Here is an 18,389-nt window from a genome sequence, read left to right as displayed (position 1 = left end):
ATGTCAGTTCTCTATTTATGTAACAGAACAGAATTGTATTTTCGTAAATCATACAGAATGATATAGAGAACATACAATCGTTTAAAATACATTAACATATGAGTAGATATTTTGATTTAGAAATGACTAAGAACAGTTTTAGCAAATAGTGATAGTTTCAATAGGAGTGGGGTATAATATGATTTCATAAGTAAGATAAATTTGTCCATATGTGGATTATTGCAAAATTAAGAGGGAAGTATCTTCTTACGTTCAGCATTAAGCTGTGGACATGATAAAATAACGTGATACTCGTCACAAATAATATTATGTTAAAAATCGTAATATTATGTTTTGACAAATTGTACATGTTCTGTTTTTGCTAGATTGATATTAAAATGTTTTTGTTTTTTGGAGAGGGCAAAAGTTCCATCGTCCACGTTTCAATGGGTAATCTATGATTAGAAGTTCAAATTTTGTTAACCAGATACGAAACTTTGATGGTAGAACTTCTCTGAAATTGATACTTAAATGTCATTTCCATAAGGTTCTAAAGTGAGTGAGGTTTTATATACATAATAATACATGTGAGGTTTTTTATTGATAATATTTTCTTTAGATGAATTTTGGGCATCGGCATACCATGATTGTTTGAACTGGCCAATTAATGAATGTTTGACATGATGTTTCCCAGTCGATGCTAGGGATCTTTTGAGATTGCCAAATGTAGGAGAGTCCGACATTTTAAAGAATATTTTGACTGCTTTTAGTTTGTCGAAATCAGCATTCTGGAGAGATGATCTAAATTTCATAATGTTAAAGAGAATGTGGGGAAATTTACTAGTTTCAGTTGTAACTTTACACCAGTGGCTAATGATTTTACTTTTATGTGAACATCAATAGGATATTGCTTTCACCATAAACCATGTTGTAGATTGTTTTACTTTAAGAATATATTTACAAAACTTTAAGTACGTTCTTTCCAAGATGATTGAATTTCATAGCCCCACACTTCCGAACTTTCAAGTAGGATTGGTAAGAAGCATTGGTCAAAAAGTTTTTTGTTGACAATCGATTGGTATTTCCGGGTAATTTTGAAGATGGAAAACATGGCTCTTGATGCTTGTTCCGAAAGTCTCTTAATTGCCTTTGAGAATTTACCATTAGCATTAAATAATATTCCCAAATATAGATATTCTCGAACAACTTTAATTTCATCATCAAAAATTACAAATTGTAAATTATTCCTAACATAGCCATTTGAAAATATCATGATCTTAGTTTTGTTAATGTTAACTTTGAGTTTCCATAAAACACAATATTCTGAGAATCTATCCAAATCTTCTGCGTTTTCCGCTTGTAGAACAGTATCATCTTCATACCGTAAAACCAGTAACTTAAATATACATACAAAGTTGTTCATCAATAAAGCTAATTACAATAGTAAGGCCTTGTACATTGTTTTCACACAGGAAGGATTCAAGATCCTTTATGTACAAAGCAAATAAAAACGGGGATAAATTCTCCCCCTGTTTAACACCAGTGTTACATGAAAATAGGGGTGACGTGACATTGTTAAGTTTGACACATGTTTTGATTTGCTGATACATGTTATGAATAACTATAAAACATTTATTTCATCCATCAACAACCATTTCTCCAAACACTGTCAAAGCTTTGCTAAAATCAACGAAGGCGCAGTATAATTTCTTATTAAGATTTTTGTATATGTCAATGAGTGATTTAAGTACGTAAACGTGATCTATAGTTGAAAAGGATTTACGGAAGCCTGCCAGTGATTTATTTGTCAATTCAATGGACTCTGAGTAATTTTGAAGCCTGTCCGAAATAATTGAGGTGAATAGTTTGCCCAAGCAGCTTACATTGGTAATGCCCCTGTAGTTATCAGGATTGGATGGGACCGCTTGCCTTTGAAAATATATAACCTGTTACCCAAGCTTCAGGTACTACATCATTGTTGACACAATTAAAAAGATTTGCGTATGCAGGCATCATTACACCAATCGAAGATTTAATGTACTCGTTAAAGACACAATCAAGCCCACAAGCCTTATTGTTTTTAAGGGCTTAAGTGTAACTGTGCATTTGTTTGTTTGTTGTTGTGGCGGCGGTCTGTACATAATCGATCGTGACTAGCAAATCCAGTAATTAACATCATGGACTTTGATCTACTCAGTTGGGATACGATGAAGTGTCAACCAAGTCATAGCGACCATCCGCTCCGTTAGTTGCTTCTTACAACAAGCATGGATTGCTGAAGATCAGTTCTAACTCGGATCTTCATGAGTACTAAATTACCTTTTACGACTAGTTTGACTTTTCGCTTTATGGACGCTGCTTCTGTCGATATTCGGGGATTGTTTTTCTCTGACATATAAATTTTACACACTCACATACATACATACTGTGGTTGAGAAAAAACAACAATCATCAGCTTAATCGATTAACATTTTACCTAATTTGACAAATAAATTTAGACTACCAGTTTCCTTTTCTACCTTTTCACAGTTTAAATCTCATTCTAAAATATACATGTATTTACTTATCACGAAGTATGCAGTTTTTCTCATTTTACATCAATGTATCAGGATGAAGTGAGTGAGTATGAGAAATGGGCTTCACACATTGTACCCAAGGGGGGGGAATCGAACCCGGATCTCCAGCGTGACGAGGCAACGCTTTGACCACTAGGCTACCCTACCGCCCCATCATACACTAGTGACTTGATGTTTCTACGTGAATAAATGGGGGCCGAATCGTCGTCTATTTTATAACATTATCGTCATCTCCATGGACTCTCTCTTTACTGTTACGAGGCATTGATGTACGCTGTTCAACAGCGTTTCAACTGTCATCCATTCACTGTATTTGCACAAATGCAGGTCATCGGACCATGATACAATATTGGTCCATATAACTGAGATAAATAAACACACAATGTCAACAAGGATGTATCATCAAACCATGCTAAAAGCAATTATATTGCATAGATGTACATGTAGAATATTTTCAATACAATTGTTTTGTAGTTATATGTCTCAAAATACCACACATTTTTAATTACATGCTTATTTTCACAATATGTCAGTATGTTGAACTTTTGAAGGGTAGGGTTTACCCAGTATTTAGCCGATAAGAACTGTTTCCGGAGATAATCATACATCTGGCACACTAGCAAACACGGAATTCACTCTCGACTAATCCTGTTTATAAATACAACATGTTCTCTGTCACGAGGGGTTTTATCATATCTTCCAGTTTGCAAATGTCATACGTTGTACCTGTAGATTCAGTGAGGGGAAGTAGTGGGTAGCTATTTGCCTCTAATCTCAGTGAGTGGGTGAGTTTAGTTTTACGCCGCTTTTAGCACTATTCCAGCAATATTATGGCGGGGGAAATCAGAAATGCGCTTCACACATTGTATCCAAGTGGAAAATCGAACACGGGTGTTGGATGTGAGAGCGAACGCTTTAACCACTGGGCTACCCCATCGCTCCTGCAGTTAACAGAAAACCAGCATTGTGTGTGACGATCAGTATGCCACGCCAGCCTGGATGCAACTTGGATTACTTTTGCTGGGTTTAGTAACTCTGTGGCACTTCCCTCTGTGGCCTATGAGATTTTAATTGATCTAGATGAAATTTCCCGCTGTGGCCTATGGTGGTTTTGTGTGTCCCTGGGTGGCAATTATGTGCAATAAGCCATGACTGGTAAGGCGTTATGTCATTAACACGGTATCTGATTGGCAGATTGATAGCATTATATGAGAGGTTGTTACGATAATTCATTAAAAACCATAGAAGAGAAACAAAAGTAAAACTTTCATATATTTATTTTCTGATTTTTCAGGTCTTATGTCACACACACACACACACACACACACACACACACACACACACACACACACACACACACACACACACACACACACACACACACACAGAGAGGCACCTCCTTGTGGTGGGTGCCGGGTAACGCTTACCGCTCTTCAACCCCCTGTTGTGGACCCGGGGGTATATTTGGTCCACCAACCCGTTTGCCATGGGTTGCGCCCCTGTGTCGGTGGAGGAAGGGAGTCTGGTGATTGAGGACACTGGTTCCAGGAACAGTGTTCCTTTGCCCAACACACCACTTCGCCCCTTTCTTCACCTAGACGGGTGGTAGAACTGGCCCGGTTCTATCAATCGGCTGGTCACGCCAAGCCCTGAGAATTATTTTGTTGCTCTAAATATTGTGTTAATGGTCTTGGCCAAATAATATTTCACTTGAATTTTGAAATATACTCTTTATATTTTGTCATTTGCCTGGAGTCCTATGCCGAGAAGGCGGTGGCTCATGGGCCAATCTGGTAGAATTATTAATTTCTATTTTTTCTGCTGGAGTATATCATCCGGGTATCCCTGGTGCTGCAAGTCGGAGATCCACTTGCTATTAGCACTGATACTCCGTGGTGGGTGGGGAGCTCGGATGATGAACCATAAAAACAATGACCATGGATTACCAAACCCCTAACAAAAAAAACAAAACGTCCACTTGACACTGATCCAGATGAAACTGAACACATATCCACCAAATCAATTGACTACTGGCCACACTTTATCGTAATCGAGACTCTGGATAAGACGCCATTGAAATTAAACCCTGTTGCGGTATCTAAGGGAATACAAGGAATTGCGGGCGAAGTTAAAGACATCAAACGTTTGCGTTCGGGTGCTCTACTCGTTGAATGTAATAAAAGACAGCAAGCCACGAACCTGATGGCGACTGAATCGTTTGTTAACATTTCTGTGTCGGTCTCAACACACAGAATCCTTAACACCAATAAAGGAATAGTGCGAGACCGGGATCACCTATTTGCTGACATGACAGAATTCGATATTGTGTCAGAGATGAAGGATCAAGGTGTCACTTATGTTATGTGATTCACAACTCGTAGAAACAATGAAACCCTTCAAACAAACACGTACCTGTTTTCCTTTCATGTCCTACTGCTCCAAAATCAATAAAGGCTGGCTACTGTAACATCAGTGTGGATACTTACATCCCAAATCCTTTAAGATGCTTCAAATGCCAAAGAAACGGCCATGGTGTAAATACATGTAAATTATCTGTTACGTGTGCTTACTGTGGTGAGAAAACTCACACGACAGATGACTGTAATAGCAATTTCAAAAAAATGCACCAACTGCCAAGGAAATCACTCATCTTTCTGTCCCATTTGGAAACAGCAAATGGAAATCAATAAAATAAAATTTACCCAAGACATTAGTTTTGCGGAAGCCAAAAAACTAGTCCAAATTCTGAACTAACGAAAACTTATGCCCGTATCTAGACCTCCTTCTGATACAGCCACAGTAACCAAACTATCTGCAAGCTGTCAAACCAATTTGACATAGATTAGAACTGATTCCCCTCAAATTCTGTCACCTGAAATATCCACTCAAACTGCAGAAGTACTTCCCGAGTCAACCCGTGTTCAGGATGCATCTTTATCTAACTCAACTTAATCTCAATCCAAATCTGATTCTCAAACAAATGTGAAAGAAATTTGCAAAACCCAAAGTGAAATCAAGAAGTGAATCTTCACAAAAATGTCAAAGTAGCACAGGCTCAAAAGGATCTACAAACAAAATCCTGGTTTTCAATAAATTTGGATCGTTGGAGGACATTGATGTGTCCGAAAACATCCCCAACAGGGCACATAGCGTGTCGCCCTGTGGAAAGGAAAGGGGTAGATCCCCAATAATCCCCTTGAAAAAATAGTTTCTTCGAACATTATACAATGGAATTGTAGAGGCCTTAAAACTAATCTACATGAACTACATCTACTGGACCAGGACTTTCAACCGTCAGCGATCTGTTTACAAGAAGCGTATTTGAAGCAGACAGATTCTTTAAACTTTCGTCAGTTCAACGCATATTACCGTTATTCTCCTGCAGGTGATAGGGCCACTGGAGGATCATCCATTCTTGTAAGGCATGGCGTTATCCACAGCCGTGACACTCAAAACAAATCTCCAAGCAGTTGCAGTGCGACTTACCTTGGACGTTACACTTACTCTGTGTTCATTGTACATTCCGCCATCATCAACTCTTATGCAGGTTGATCTTCAAACACTATGATGAACTTCCCAAACCATGTGTACTCATGGGTGATTTGAATGGCCACAACCCACTCTGGGGGAGTGCGACCACAAACACTAAAGGTAAAATTCTGCAGGATTTTATTTCAAATAATAAATTTATGTATATACAATGATGGTACAGATTCATATTTACATCCTGGTACAGGAACATATTCAGCCTTGATTTGTCAATAACCGACTCCAACTTACTAAATGAATTTGAATGGTCAGTCCACGATGACCTTTGTGGAAGTGACCATTTACCTACTATACTGAAACGTGTAACCCCATCTGATGCTCCTCCATCATCAAGATGGAATTTTAAAAAGGCTAACTGGCCTTTATATGAAACGCTGTGTGATGACAAAGTTAGACCTGAACGTTTTATGATGTTCCTGATTCTATCAAATGTTTTTCAACTCCTAAAGCACTTATCAGAATCCTGTCTAGAAACACTTTTAAATATTTTTGATGATATTTGGACATCAGGTAAATTTCCTCCCTCATGGCGTGACGCTATAGTAGTACCAATACCTAAACCTGGACGTGATCATACGGATCCGTCAAATTATCGACCGATTTCACTAACTAGCTGTGTTTGCAAAACCATGGAACGCATGATAAATAATCGACTTGTTTGGTACTTGGAAACAAATAACCTTATAACAGATATACAATGTGGTTTCCGTAGAAACAGAAGTACTGTCGATCGCTTAGTGCGTTTGGAATCATTTGTTAAAAACGCTCTGATTAATAAACAACACGCTGTGTCCATCTTTTTGAGAAGGCATATGACACTGCGTTGAAATATGGCATTTTAAGAGATTTACATGGCTTCGGATTGCGAGCCCATTTGCCTCAATTTATAGCCAACTTTGTAACTGACAGACAGTTTCAAGTCCGCGTGGGTTCTACCCTGTCTGATAATTACAATCAGGAACAGGGTGTCCCACAAAGCAGTATTTTGTCTGTCACACAATTTATAATAAAGATAAATAGTTTATCAAACGTTTTAAACGTTCAATAGATGGTCGTTATTTGTGGATGATTTGAATATTTCCTGTCGTCGTAAAAATATGCATACCACTGAACGGCAACTGCCGTTGTGTTTAAACAAGATCAATAAATGGTGTCTTGAGAATGGCTTTAAATTTTCTAACTCGAAAACTAATTGCATACATTTCTGCCGTAAATACAAACTACATAAAGACCCTGAACTATCTCTAGATGGCACTCCCATCAAAGTTGTCAAAGAGGCCAAGTTCTTGGGTCTAATTTTTTACTCACACTTAACGTTTCTGCCTCATATTAAATCCCTTAAAACTAAATGCCTGAATGCACTTGACTTGTTAAAAAGTGGTTTCAAATTCTAAATGGGGAGGGGATCAAGCTACCCTCTTCCATCTATATCGATCGCTGGTCCGTTCCAAACTTGATTATGGCTCCATCGTCTACAGCCTGCAACAGCAACCTGAAACTATTAGATTCTGTCCACCACCAAGGTTTGAGACTTTGTCTTGGGTCCTTCAGAACTTCTCCTGTTGACAGTCTCTACGTCGAGGCAGATGAGCCATCTCTTACACAACGCCGTATACAACTATATTTACAAAACTGTACTCTAACAAATCTAACCCTGCATATAACTGTGTCTTCAATCCCCTCTGAGGATTTATACACCAAGAAATCTTCTCTTGTTCCGCTTCTTGGGTTCAGAATTAAACCATTCATTTCTGCTGCCGGCATTCAGCTGGAAATTATAGCTCCTTCTCGTCTTCTTTCTTCTCCTCCTTGGCAATTAGTGAGGTCTGAAGTTGGCCTAACTCTGAGAAAGTTTAAGAAATCAGAAACTAATGAATTACAATATAAACAAGAATATAATCAATTGAAACGTAAACATAATACATACAAATCCTTATTTACAGATGGGTCCAAGGATGTTGGATCCAGAACAATATCTCTAGAATACCGGAGCTCTATTTTTACAGCAGAAGCAAACGCCATATTTACGGTTTTTAATTATATTCAAAGACACATTAAACATAAACAATACATAATCTTTTCTGATTCTCTTTCGTGTCTTCAGGCTATTAAAAATCTTTCTAGTAATCGAAATTATTGAATTGTATAATGATCTTGCTACTGGCCAATGCGACATCGTCTTTATTTGGTTACCCAGCCATCTTGGCATTTCTTGGAATACAATGGCTGATCTTGTTGCCAAGGCAGCACTCAATAAATCTGTGACACCACTTCTTATTCCATACTCTGATTACAAAGCTAGTATTAGAACCTACATCCGTGATCTGATGCAGAAGAAGTGGGACACCCAAGTAGATATTAACAAAATACATGAAATAAAACCGTATAGTGGTTACACCTACTTGGGTTGTCAGTCCAGATTTGAAGAGGTCATCATGCGACGATGTCGCATTGGCCATACAAGGTATACTCATGAATATTTGTTAAAAGCGAAGATCCTCCGTTTTGCATCCCTTGTGATGAATGAATCACGGTCAAGCATGTCTTGCTTGACTGTGTTGATTTTTCCATCACAAGGGATAAGTATTTCAATGTAAAAACTGTTAAGGATCTTTTTAGTACTGTTAATTTTCATTTAATTATTGAATTTTAAAAGAAATAGAATTATTAGATACATTTTGATGAATAATTTGTAAATAGATATACATTTTATTATTGGTAGTTTGGATTAGTAACTGAGATTATTAGTGGCTGTACCCTTAAAGGGGTTGAAGTATCGTAAAATTATTGTCCTCCCGAGAGGGTACGTAAGTCCCAAAACTTTCAAAGTCAATTTAAACTTATCAGGATTTTAAATGTAGTATTCTTGTTATTTTAATTTTGGCTTACATTTCGTACAATCGCCAACAGCTGTAAGGGATGTTGTAAATCCAGCTATTGTCCATGCAGGTAGCAAGGTACTGTAAGTCTCCATGGTCCCTAGTATGGTGATCTACCTTCAGTTGTTGATGATCTATAGTCTATTTCTATATTGTGTTGTCCTCTATAGTTACAATTATTTAGATTTAATTACTAGTTTTACTTGTATATCTGTTATATTCTAGTTGTTTTACTGTCCATCGTTGACAGGATGTTATACTCTATCTTTAATTATTGTTAATTAATGTTGATTTAGTCACGATATGGCTGAAATATTGCCAAAGTGACTTTAAATTTTAACACACTCTCTCACTCTCTCTCTCTCTCTCTCACACACACACACACACACACACACACACACACACACATACATACATACATACATACATACATACATACATACATACATACATACATACATACATACATACATACACTATCCAAAAGAAGAAACGCATAGGCAAGAAATCTGTTGCGAAAATGTTGTATTTTCAAATATGTATAACTCGTCTACAAATACAGTACATTTAGTACATGAATTTTTGCCATCAGCTTAGAAGAAGGAAATGTCTATGCAACCATGTGGATAATTTTGCATAACGGAGACGTTGAGCGCGATGGTGACGACGTAGTACGGTCCCGACGTCGGGTCTCCTGGCTCTCAGTCAAATCTCTCTCAACCTGCTCCGTACAGTTCGACCGGATATCCTCCGAAGTCCAGGCTGCTGTGCTCTCACCCGTGGCAGTACGATCACGACTAACATTCAGACGCCTGGCAACAGAAGATTGGTAATCTCGAGCGTGCATTCTTTCAATGGCGATGTTCCTTGTCGAAGAGTCAAGACGTGGCGAAATGATTTGATCTTAAAACTCCTTGAAAACGAATGCCGATTTCCGAAAGTAAATAGCCAGACAGTGCATGCTCTTTGCTGCACAATTTCAACTGGAAGGGGATTTCTGTTGCGTTGTGGCGATGCCTTTTTAATCCTTGTCAGAAATCGAATCAAAATCAACATTTTCAGGTAAATTCAATTTTCTACTTGTGCAATTGTGTAAAATCTGTTACATATTTTGACGATTGTTTGAACACAAAAGGTAGTTAATAGATTTTTAAAAATACAAACCACCTATGCGTTTCTTTTATGGGGTAGTATATATATATATATATATGTGTGTGTGTGTGTGTGTGTGTGTGTGTGTTAGTGTTACGACCATTCTGCCAGTCAGCGGCGTCTTCCTCTCATGTTCATATATCTGAGGAATCGGCGTCAGTTCTGATATTATATACCAACCCATTTCCTTCTGAATGTCTTAAAAAGGTAAAAACGTTTGAAATGCGGGCGAGCAGAAGAGAGTACCACAATACCATTTCCATCTCAATGTTTAAGAAAGGTCAACACCTCGTTAATTAAGCGCTAATAAACTTGAGCCCTTCACACCGCGTTAACTGAAACTGGTCACCTGTACCTCTGTGGCACGTGGCCTCTACTCGATTTCCCTCTGTGACCTATGAAATCAGTGATGTGTGACAGAGACAAGTGCCACAGACGGAAGTTACCCTGTTGCTGAGAGGGGAATAATACCACTGCTGTCATTATTGCTATAGCGAATTCGTACTGTCACTCTAGTTCGTACTTCGATAGTGTTACGGTTTAGAAATCACCGAGAAGGCTTGTGAGCCCCCTTTAAACCACAGACAAGTCTGTAATATGTATTTTAATTAACAAAAACACAATCCTCATAACAATAGGGACACCTTTGTACTGAATTTGTATCGATTTTTAAACTTAGTTAATTTCGGAATACATTATAATAATTATAACACACTTTTGGCTGTTTGTTGGTGTCACACCTGTTCCCTTACTGACTGATTCCTAGTTAACTTGTCAGTTTTAACGTGATATTCAACACGTAACAGAAATTGGGCGCTCGATCTGGATAGAAATTTAATACATAATTAACTGTCAATATTTCTGGATTTAAATTTCATCATTTTACAGTGTGAAACCATAACTCGCTGTGGCGTTTAGCTATATATACCCAGCAGCAAAAAGAAAACAACGTCAATACGAATTGAAAATTAGATAGGCACTGTAGTCAAATCATTACAGAAATGAACATAATAAGCGGATCAAAAACATGTTTTGTGTACAATTTCTTGACACATCAATGAATAACTCAACACAATTCCAAAACATTACGTGAACGTTTGCAGTCCATTCAGACTCTTGACTTCAGTATATAGTGTGACCACCACGAGCGGCAATAACTGCAGCACAGCGTCTGTGCATGGGGTGCACCAATCGATTGATGAAGGCCACTGGCACCTTGAACCACACTCTCAGAAAGGCCGGTGTTCGGCCTTGGTATGACATTATTCAGTCTCCTCTGAATTTCATCCCAAAGATGTTCAACTGGGTTTAAAACAGCACTAAAGCCTGGCCACTGCATAATGTTGACACCGTTCTGCTGTAGGAAGTCCCGTGTAACTCTGGTAGTATGGGCCCGGGCGTTATCATGCTGGAAAATGTTGTTCCGGTGACGTGCGAAATGTGGTATGAGAGCTTGGTCGATGTAGAGCACCGCTGTGATGCCGCCTCCTCTCCCTGGACCAAGGTTCTGGAACACCACAGGACCCACTCTCTGGTTCAGGCCTAGTCCACCCCATACCACGATGCTTGCACCTCTCCATGAGTCTCTTTCCATAACCGATTGGTCTGAGTAACGCTGGCCACGTCGTAACCATATTCTTGTTCTGTCATCTGCAGTTGATACGCAGTACCGACTCTCATCTGTGAACAGAACAGTTATCCACTACCTGTATCACCAGTTTTGGTGTGTTTTGGTGGTGTAGGGCACACTGTAGGCGTTCACGATGATGACGAGGGGTGAGGATGGGTCCACGGTAAGGTCTACGGCAATGGAGGTTCCCGCTGTTAAGACGTCGGCGTACTGTATCAGTACTGATTGGTCTTCCGTGTTTTCCCACTGTCTGGCGTGCTGTTTCGGATGCCTGCATGAAGGGATTCTGTACATGCTGTCGCACAACATGGCGGTCTTGTCGTCTTGTAGTCAGCCTTGGTCTGCCAGTACGGGGGCGATCATCTGTGGTGTTGGTGGCCCAGAAACGTTGCTCCAGCCTGTAGATGGTCCGAACGTTGATCTGGAAGTGATTGGCAACGGCTTGTGCAGTGTGGCCAGCTTCAAGTCTTCCTAGCGCCTGGTTCGTCGGAGCTGTCGTGAGTCGCGGCATCTTGCTGACGTTGTAATGTGAATGTTTCAACCAGGTTTGGGGGGTGCATTTTATAGGGCTGGTCCTTGTGAACAGCACGTGCTGCATGAGTTGCATGAAAAACATGGAGAACATGGAGACCTCCGAGATCAGGTTGCGTTTTTGAGACCATTTCCTGGGTTCAATTCTGAGTTTGGGAAGGAATGTCTTTGCTCAGGTACAGTTGGAGATGTTGTTAAAAATATACAAGCAAAACATTAAATGAGTTTACAGTTATCCGTTTCTGAGAAGGAAAATTCCAAACTGACGTTTCTTTTGCTGCCTAGTATATATAGACAAACAACTAGTCTCTGAAATGAACATTTTTTACAGAAAAAAAGCTCATAGTGGAAAAAAGAAATATAATGAAAAGGAGCCCTGAGACTTTCTTCATTTTCAGAGACTAAACAAATCTGCAGAGGGAAAATTTACAATGGTTCTTATCACCCATTACTGAAATTGTGTGCTACAGGAATATTCCTTGCCCCCCAACACATCCCCGTCCTAATGTCAGTGGTGTGGGTAATGAGTATCAAGTGTCGCCAGATCTATTTTGAGAGCAAGCAGGGATACCAGCTTACAGTAGCATATCTTTAATATTCCTATGGCTGGACAACTGGATCTCACAAAACGTCCAAAGCTACTTATATTCTCCAAAATCCAAAGGTTCTGTCTGCACTATATGTCGAAGTGTAATTGATGTTGCATCGAACAGGAAGTACTAAGACAGAGCCATGTCTTCTGATCGAAAAATGTTCACAGGGAATGTTCTACACATACTGTGCATAGAAAATGTTTAGCTGAGGTCACTCGTGTGGACAATACTTTGTGCCTTGAAAGGAAATCTGTAATTAATGTGTACCAATTCTGTGGAACTGAAGTGAAAAAGATGCACATTAGGATTCAAATAGTATTTTCTTTGGCAAATGTAGAAACCTTAGATGTTGGTATACATTACACACTAATAAAAACTGGTTTTCGTCTTCAATATGTCGTTCTTTGCGCACAAGGCATAATCCATCAACTTTAGTTTCTTTAACATATCTGCCAGTTTCAATTCGAAATCGGTGTGAAGAACATCTAAATTGAGCAAACGCGGCTCTGAAGTTTGAAATAATGGGTTCTTTGATATACAATTCTAAGCCAAATGATGCAATGCAGTTTTTTTCTAAGTCGAAAGCGACTCATTTGGAACAGACCATGGTTTTATGCAAATTAGTGTGCGATGATATTGTATAACAAAAGAAAACTTTTTAAATGCTCATTTTGAAATTAAAATTATCTTCATTATAAACGATAGCTGACGTAAAAAATATTAACTTTAAGACTGAAACTATTAAGGATGAAGCTACCCTGGAGTCTCACTATCACTATAACCCGTGAAGGTCCGGGCTAGAATATTGATCTTCAGTAACCCATGCTTGTAGGAGGCGACTAACAGGATCGGGTGGTCAGGCTCGCTGGCTTGGTTGACACATGTCATCGGTTCCAAATTGCGTAGATCGATGCTCATCATGTTGATCACTGGATTGTCTGGTCCAGACTCGATTATTAACAGACCGCCGCCATATAGCTGGAATATTGCTGAGTGTGGCGTAAAACTAAACTCACTCACTCACTCACTCACTCACTCACTCACTCACTCACTCACTCACTCACTCACTCACTCACTCACTCACTCACTCACTCACTCACTCACTCACTCACTATCACTATAAAAAGAAACAGGTAGGAGGGGTCGTCTCAAAAGCAAAGCCAGGACGGGTGTCGCAGACGGTGGTAGGGGTCGGGCTAGGGGATAGAGATATCCGCTAAGATGAGATAATCCTTAAGGGGGAATTACACTGTTGAAGTAAACGGCATGTAATTACAATTTACAAAGAATATCCAGTCCTGTCGATCTTCGGGTGGTCATGTCACCAATATATTTTTAGACATTTAATACGATGGCTAATTTAAGCTTTTTTATGGGTATCATGCTCTTTTCCATATCTCAACATAAACTTTATGAAAGAAAGACACATAAGATGTTAATCAATAGATGAGACATATACAACGCACATGAAAAAACATAAAATATCTTTGAGATGACCCCTTGTTCCTGTATGCAGCACATGCATTTCATGCCAGGTGAGTCGACGGTCCGTCGTCATACCTGGCTGAACGACCTAATTGCCATCTATAGTCTGATCTATTGTTTTCAGCAGCAGTTTTGCCCGATTTTACGAGTAAACATGCTTTTCTAGATATCCTATTACGCATCCTACTGAACGCTCAGTTAGGCCGTTGTGGGTTATTTCGACATATGCTATTTGCAGGTATGTAAATTTAAGGGATACAGAGCAACAGCCTAAAAACAGGGTTTTTTTCTATTTCCGGCAGTACTTTAGTAAAAAGACACAACTTTGTCCTGTCAATATGATTAGGAGGTATCATAAAAGAAATCACAATGTACCAACTCAGTGTCTTACCAGTGTTACTCCTCTAGATAATGTATCAGACTGTGAAACTAATGTATAATGTGACTTTGTAAGGTTCCGGGAATTCTGAAGTTTAACTATCTTAGAAAGGTTAAGCTAGGTAAGTGAGTGAGTTAAAATGTAAGGTCCGTATTTCAGCCATGTCGTGACTATAAGCTAGGCCATTTGTTACGTAGAGGGTAATATCCTTGTAACTTTCAATTCCTTAAAAGTAATGGAGCCGAGGCACATTATTTTTAAGGAATGGAGAGTTACGAGGATATTACCCTACTTAAAATACATTCAAAGTATTGGGAATATTTCTGTTATCAATATTAAAGTTCAAAATGACAAAATGAAGGCTTTAATTTGAAACTGGTACACATCGCTCCATTCCTGAAAAGTAATGCGCCAGGCAAATGTAATTTAACTGAGCATAAAACTGAACTATCAGGGTTAATTCAAGAGTTTGCTAGCTTGTTTCTGGGGGTTCAGTACCTGCTTGACAATGACATTATTGAACGAAGTCACATTTACTGGAGTTTACCTTGTATCCTTGTGTCGAAGCCTAACGGGAGTTACAAATGCTGTAACATGACAGGTGCGCTTGTTGTTTCTGAAATGGGTACACGGTTCCAAGATTTTACGGCTGCATCGACAGAGTCGGTGAAGCCAAGTACGTCAGCAAGTTGGACTTAATGAAGGGCAGTGACAGACTCTTGAAACTGACAGTACATACCATTGCAGTGTTTGTGTCATGCCATTTGGACACTTCCAGCCACCTTCATGTAATAGGAGGAACACCTGAAGAGGACCTCTAGCTTCTTCGAAAGACTTACTGAAGCCAAGCTGATTGTGAATTTACAGGGGTGACTATTGAGTGGGGAACAACTATTGCGATAGGGAAAGTCTATTGCAACCAAGTATTGCAATAGTTTATTTTCTGCTTGAATAATCTCATTTGAAGTCATTTCCCAAACTTTGTATAGTTCATATGAAATAAAAACAAGTTGAAGTAGTTTCAGTCTCTTTTAATAACCGACAAAAAAACTTGTTCAAGAAACCAGTTCATGTAAACAGCTAAACCATAAACTCAGTGAAGCTGCAAGTCTGAACCCAAACATCCTGTATTTTGCGCAGTGCATTGATCAACGGAAGTCAATTACTAAACTATCGATAGTCTCACAACTATCGATGCATCGATAGTTTTTCGCTTCTACCATTCTTTAATTGCTATCGGAGGCTCAACAATCGACAGTTCGATGCATCGTTACTGCTCTACATGTAGAATTTATGCATTATGATATAAAGTAACTATGCTTCATGTAAAGTCCGATAATGATAGCTTAATCTGAATTAGCTAATGTATCTTTTAATACATTGTGCGGATTTATGTAAACATCGCCCACTCGAAATTAGATGTTTGAACATTTGTTGGAAATAAAATGCTCACACATCTAGCAGTTAAATCTGAGCAGCACTGAACAAGTACTTAGCTATCTATTTCACATGAGATCACTTTAAGGGTGTGCTGAGGGCATGCTGCAAACAGGAATGGTGCAGAACACATTAACTTTCATGGCAATACAGTAGTATCACCAATCGTTATCTATAGCAGGACAACACATGTGAACTGTCATGACCCCGTCGTCCTCGTGTTACGTCACGTCAACCGCCAACCATGTTCGGTTGGTGCATCTAAGGAGTCGGGACCAAACTGCCAAGGTAAGACAATTCCTGGCTTGACACCAATAAATGGCAGGACCGTACACAACCGGTTGAGAGAGCTCAGCATCCGGTTGCAACGTTCAGCGACACACCAAAAAAAATTGGCTTCCGAGCCAGAACAGGTACGCCTTGCATGGTTTAGAAGGCCATACTGGGACAGTGCATAGATTACTTATACCCGTGAATATTCGGGTTAGAATTGATCTTCAGTAACCCATGCTTGTCGTAAGATCCGACTTACGGGATGGTCAGGCTTGGTTGACACGTGTCATCGTATCCCAGCTGCGTAGATCGATGCTTATGCTGTTGATCAATGGATTTTCTGGTCCAGAGCCGATTATTTACAAGCTGACACCATATAGCTGTTATATTGCTGAGTGCGGCTTAAAACTAAACTCAATCAATCAGTCACAGCTTACTTAATGGTGCACATGGAAAGTTCCGATGGACCTGCATAGGTCTACAGCCGTCACGGATAACGTCACAGCCACGCATTACCTTCCTAACACCGTCAGTTTGGGTGTTGAGGTGTCGTGGTATAGGATGAAATTACTATCTATTGGAGATCACGATCGTTCGAGGTGAAATTCTTTTGTTCCAATACAAGGACGTTACATCGCGTGGTAGCACGGTAATGCCTTTTAAACGTTGCCATGGCTGGCTGTTTCCTCAGCCCTATCCAACACACAAACATGTTGGGATGGCTACGACAAGACTAGACCCAAGCATTCGAGCAAGTTTATTTGGTCCAATCTTAACATTTGCATCAACATAACACAGGCTGTTTGTAATTACCCGATGTCTTTATTGCTGCTGCTTCGCTTACAGCAACCCAAACGAAACTGAAACTACTGACACTTACTTGTTAGGACGAGTTTATCTGATTCCTGTTGCTAGTTGTGGGTTTTGGCAATGACTATGTTTAAATATAACATTGATCAACCATATTACCAAATGGTATGGTGTTATGTTCCTAACGTTTAGAACAGCTGGCCATTGTCTGAGACTGTGTAGCCATGTCTGAGACTGTGTAGCCATGTCTGAGACTGTGTAGCCATTGTCTGAGACTGCGTAGCCATTGTCTGAGACTGTGTAGCCATTGTCTGAGACTGTGTAGCCATTGTCTGAGACTGTGTAGCCATGTCTGAGACTGTTAAGCCATTGTCTGAGACTGTGAAGCCATTGTCTGAGACTGTGAAGCCATGTCTGTAGGTGAGCGCCCGATTATTGCACTACACAACACTGGTGACATGCACCGTGGCGTGTCATGTTATCGATTTTTTCGATCGTGTATTATAATAAATTTAATTTCAATCACCGATGTTTATTTGAACTAAGGACAACTAAGGACATTTAATATCTTTACATACCCATATTAGGAAGATCTGGTTTAGTATTGATCTTCAGTAACCAATGCTTGTCATAAGAGGCGACTGACGGGATCAGGTGGTCAGGCTCGCTGACTTGGTTGACACATGTCATCGGTTCCCATGCTGTTGATCACTGGATTGTCTAGTCCAGACTCGATTATGTACAGACCGCCGCCATATAGCTGGAATATTTCTGACTACGGCGTTAAACAACAATCCATCCTTCCTTCCATCCATCAATCGATCCATCGGGCGGTGGTGTAGCCTAGTGGTTAAAGCGTTGGCTTGTCACGCCGAAGACCTGGGTTCGAATCCCCCCGTGGGTACAATGTGTGAAGCCCATTTCTGGTGTCCCCCGCCGTGATGTTGCTGGAATATTGCTAAAAGCGACGTAAAACCAAACTCAGTCAGTCAGTCAGTCCATCCATCCATCCATCCATCCATCTGGCTATCTTTCCAAATGAAACCAATGATATATATTCACTGGTCTTCTTTGTTACCAGTTGCTTAAATGATTGAAGTTTCTGTTTGACCATTA

The sequence above is a fragment of the Haliotis rubra genome, unplaced genomic scaffold, assembly GCF_003918875.1.
Source record: "Haliotis rubra isolate DU_JTF1 unplaced genomic scaffold, ASM391887v1 Scf711, whole genome shotgun sequence".
NCBI classification, from domain to species: Eukaryota; Metazoa; Mollusca; class Gastropoda; order Lepetellida; family Haliotidae; genus Haliotis; species Haliotis rubra.
This window is presented reverse-complemented; position numbering follows the sequence as displayed.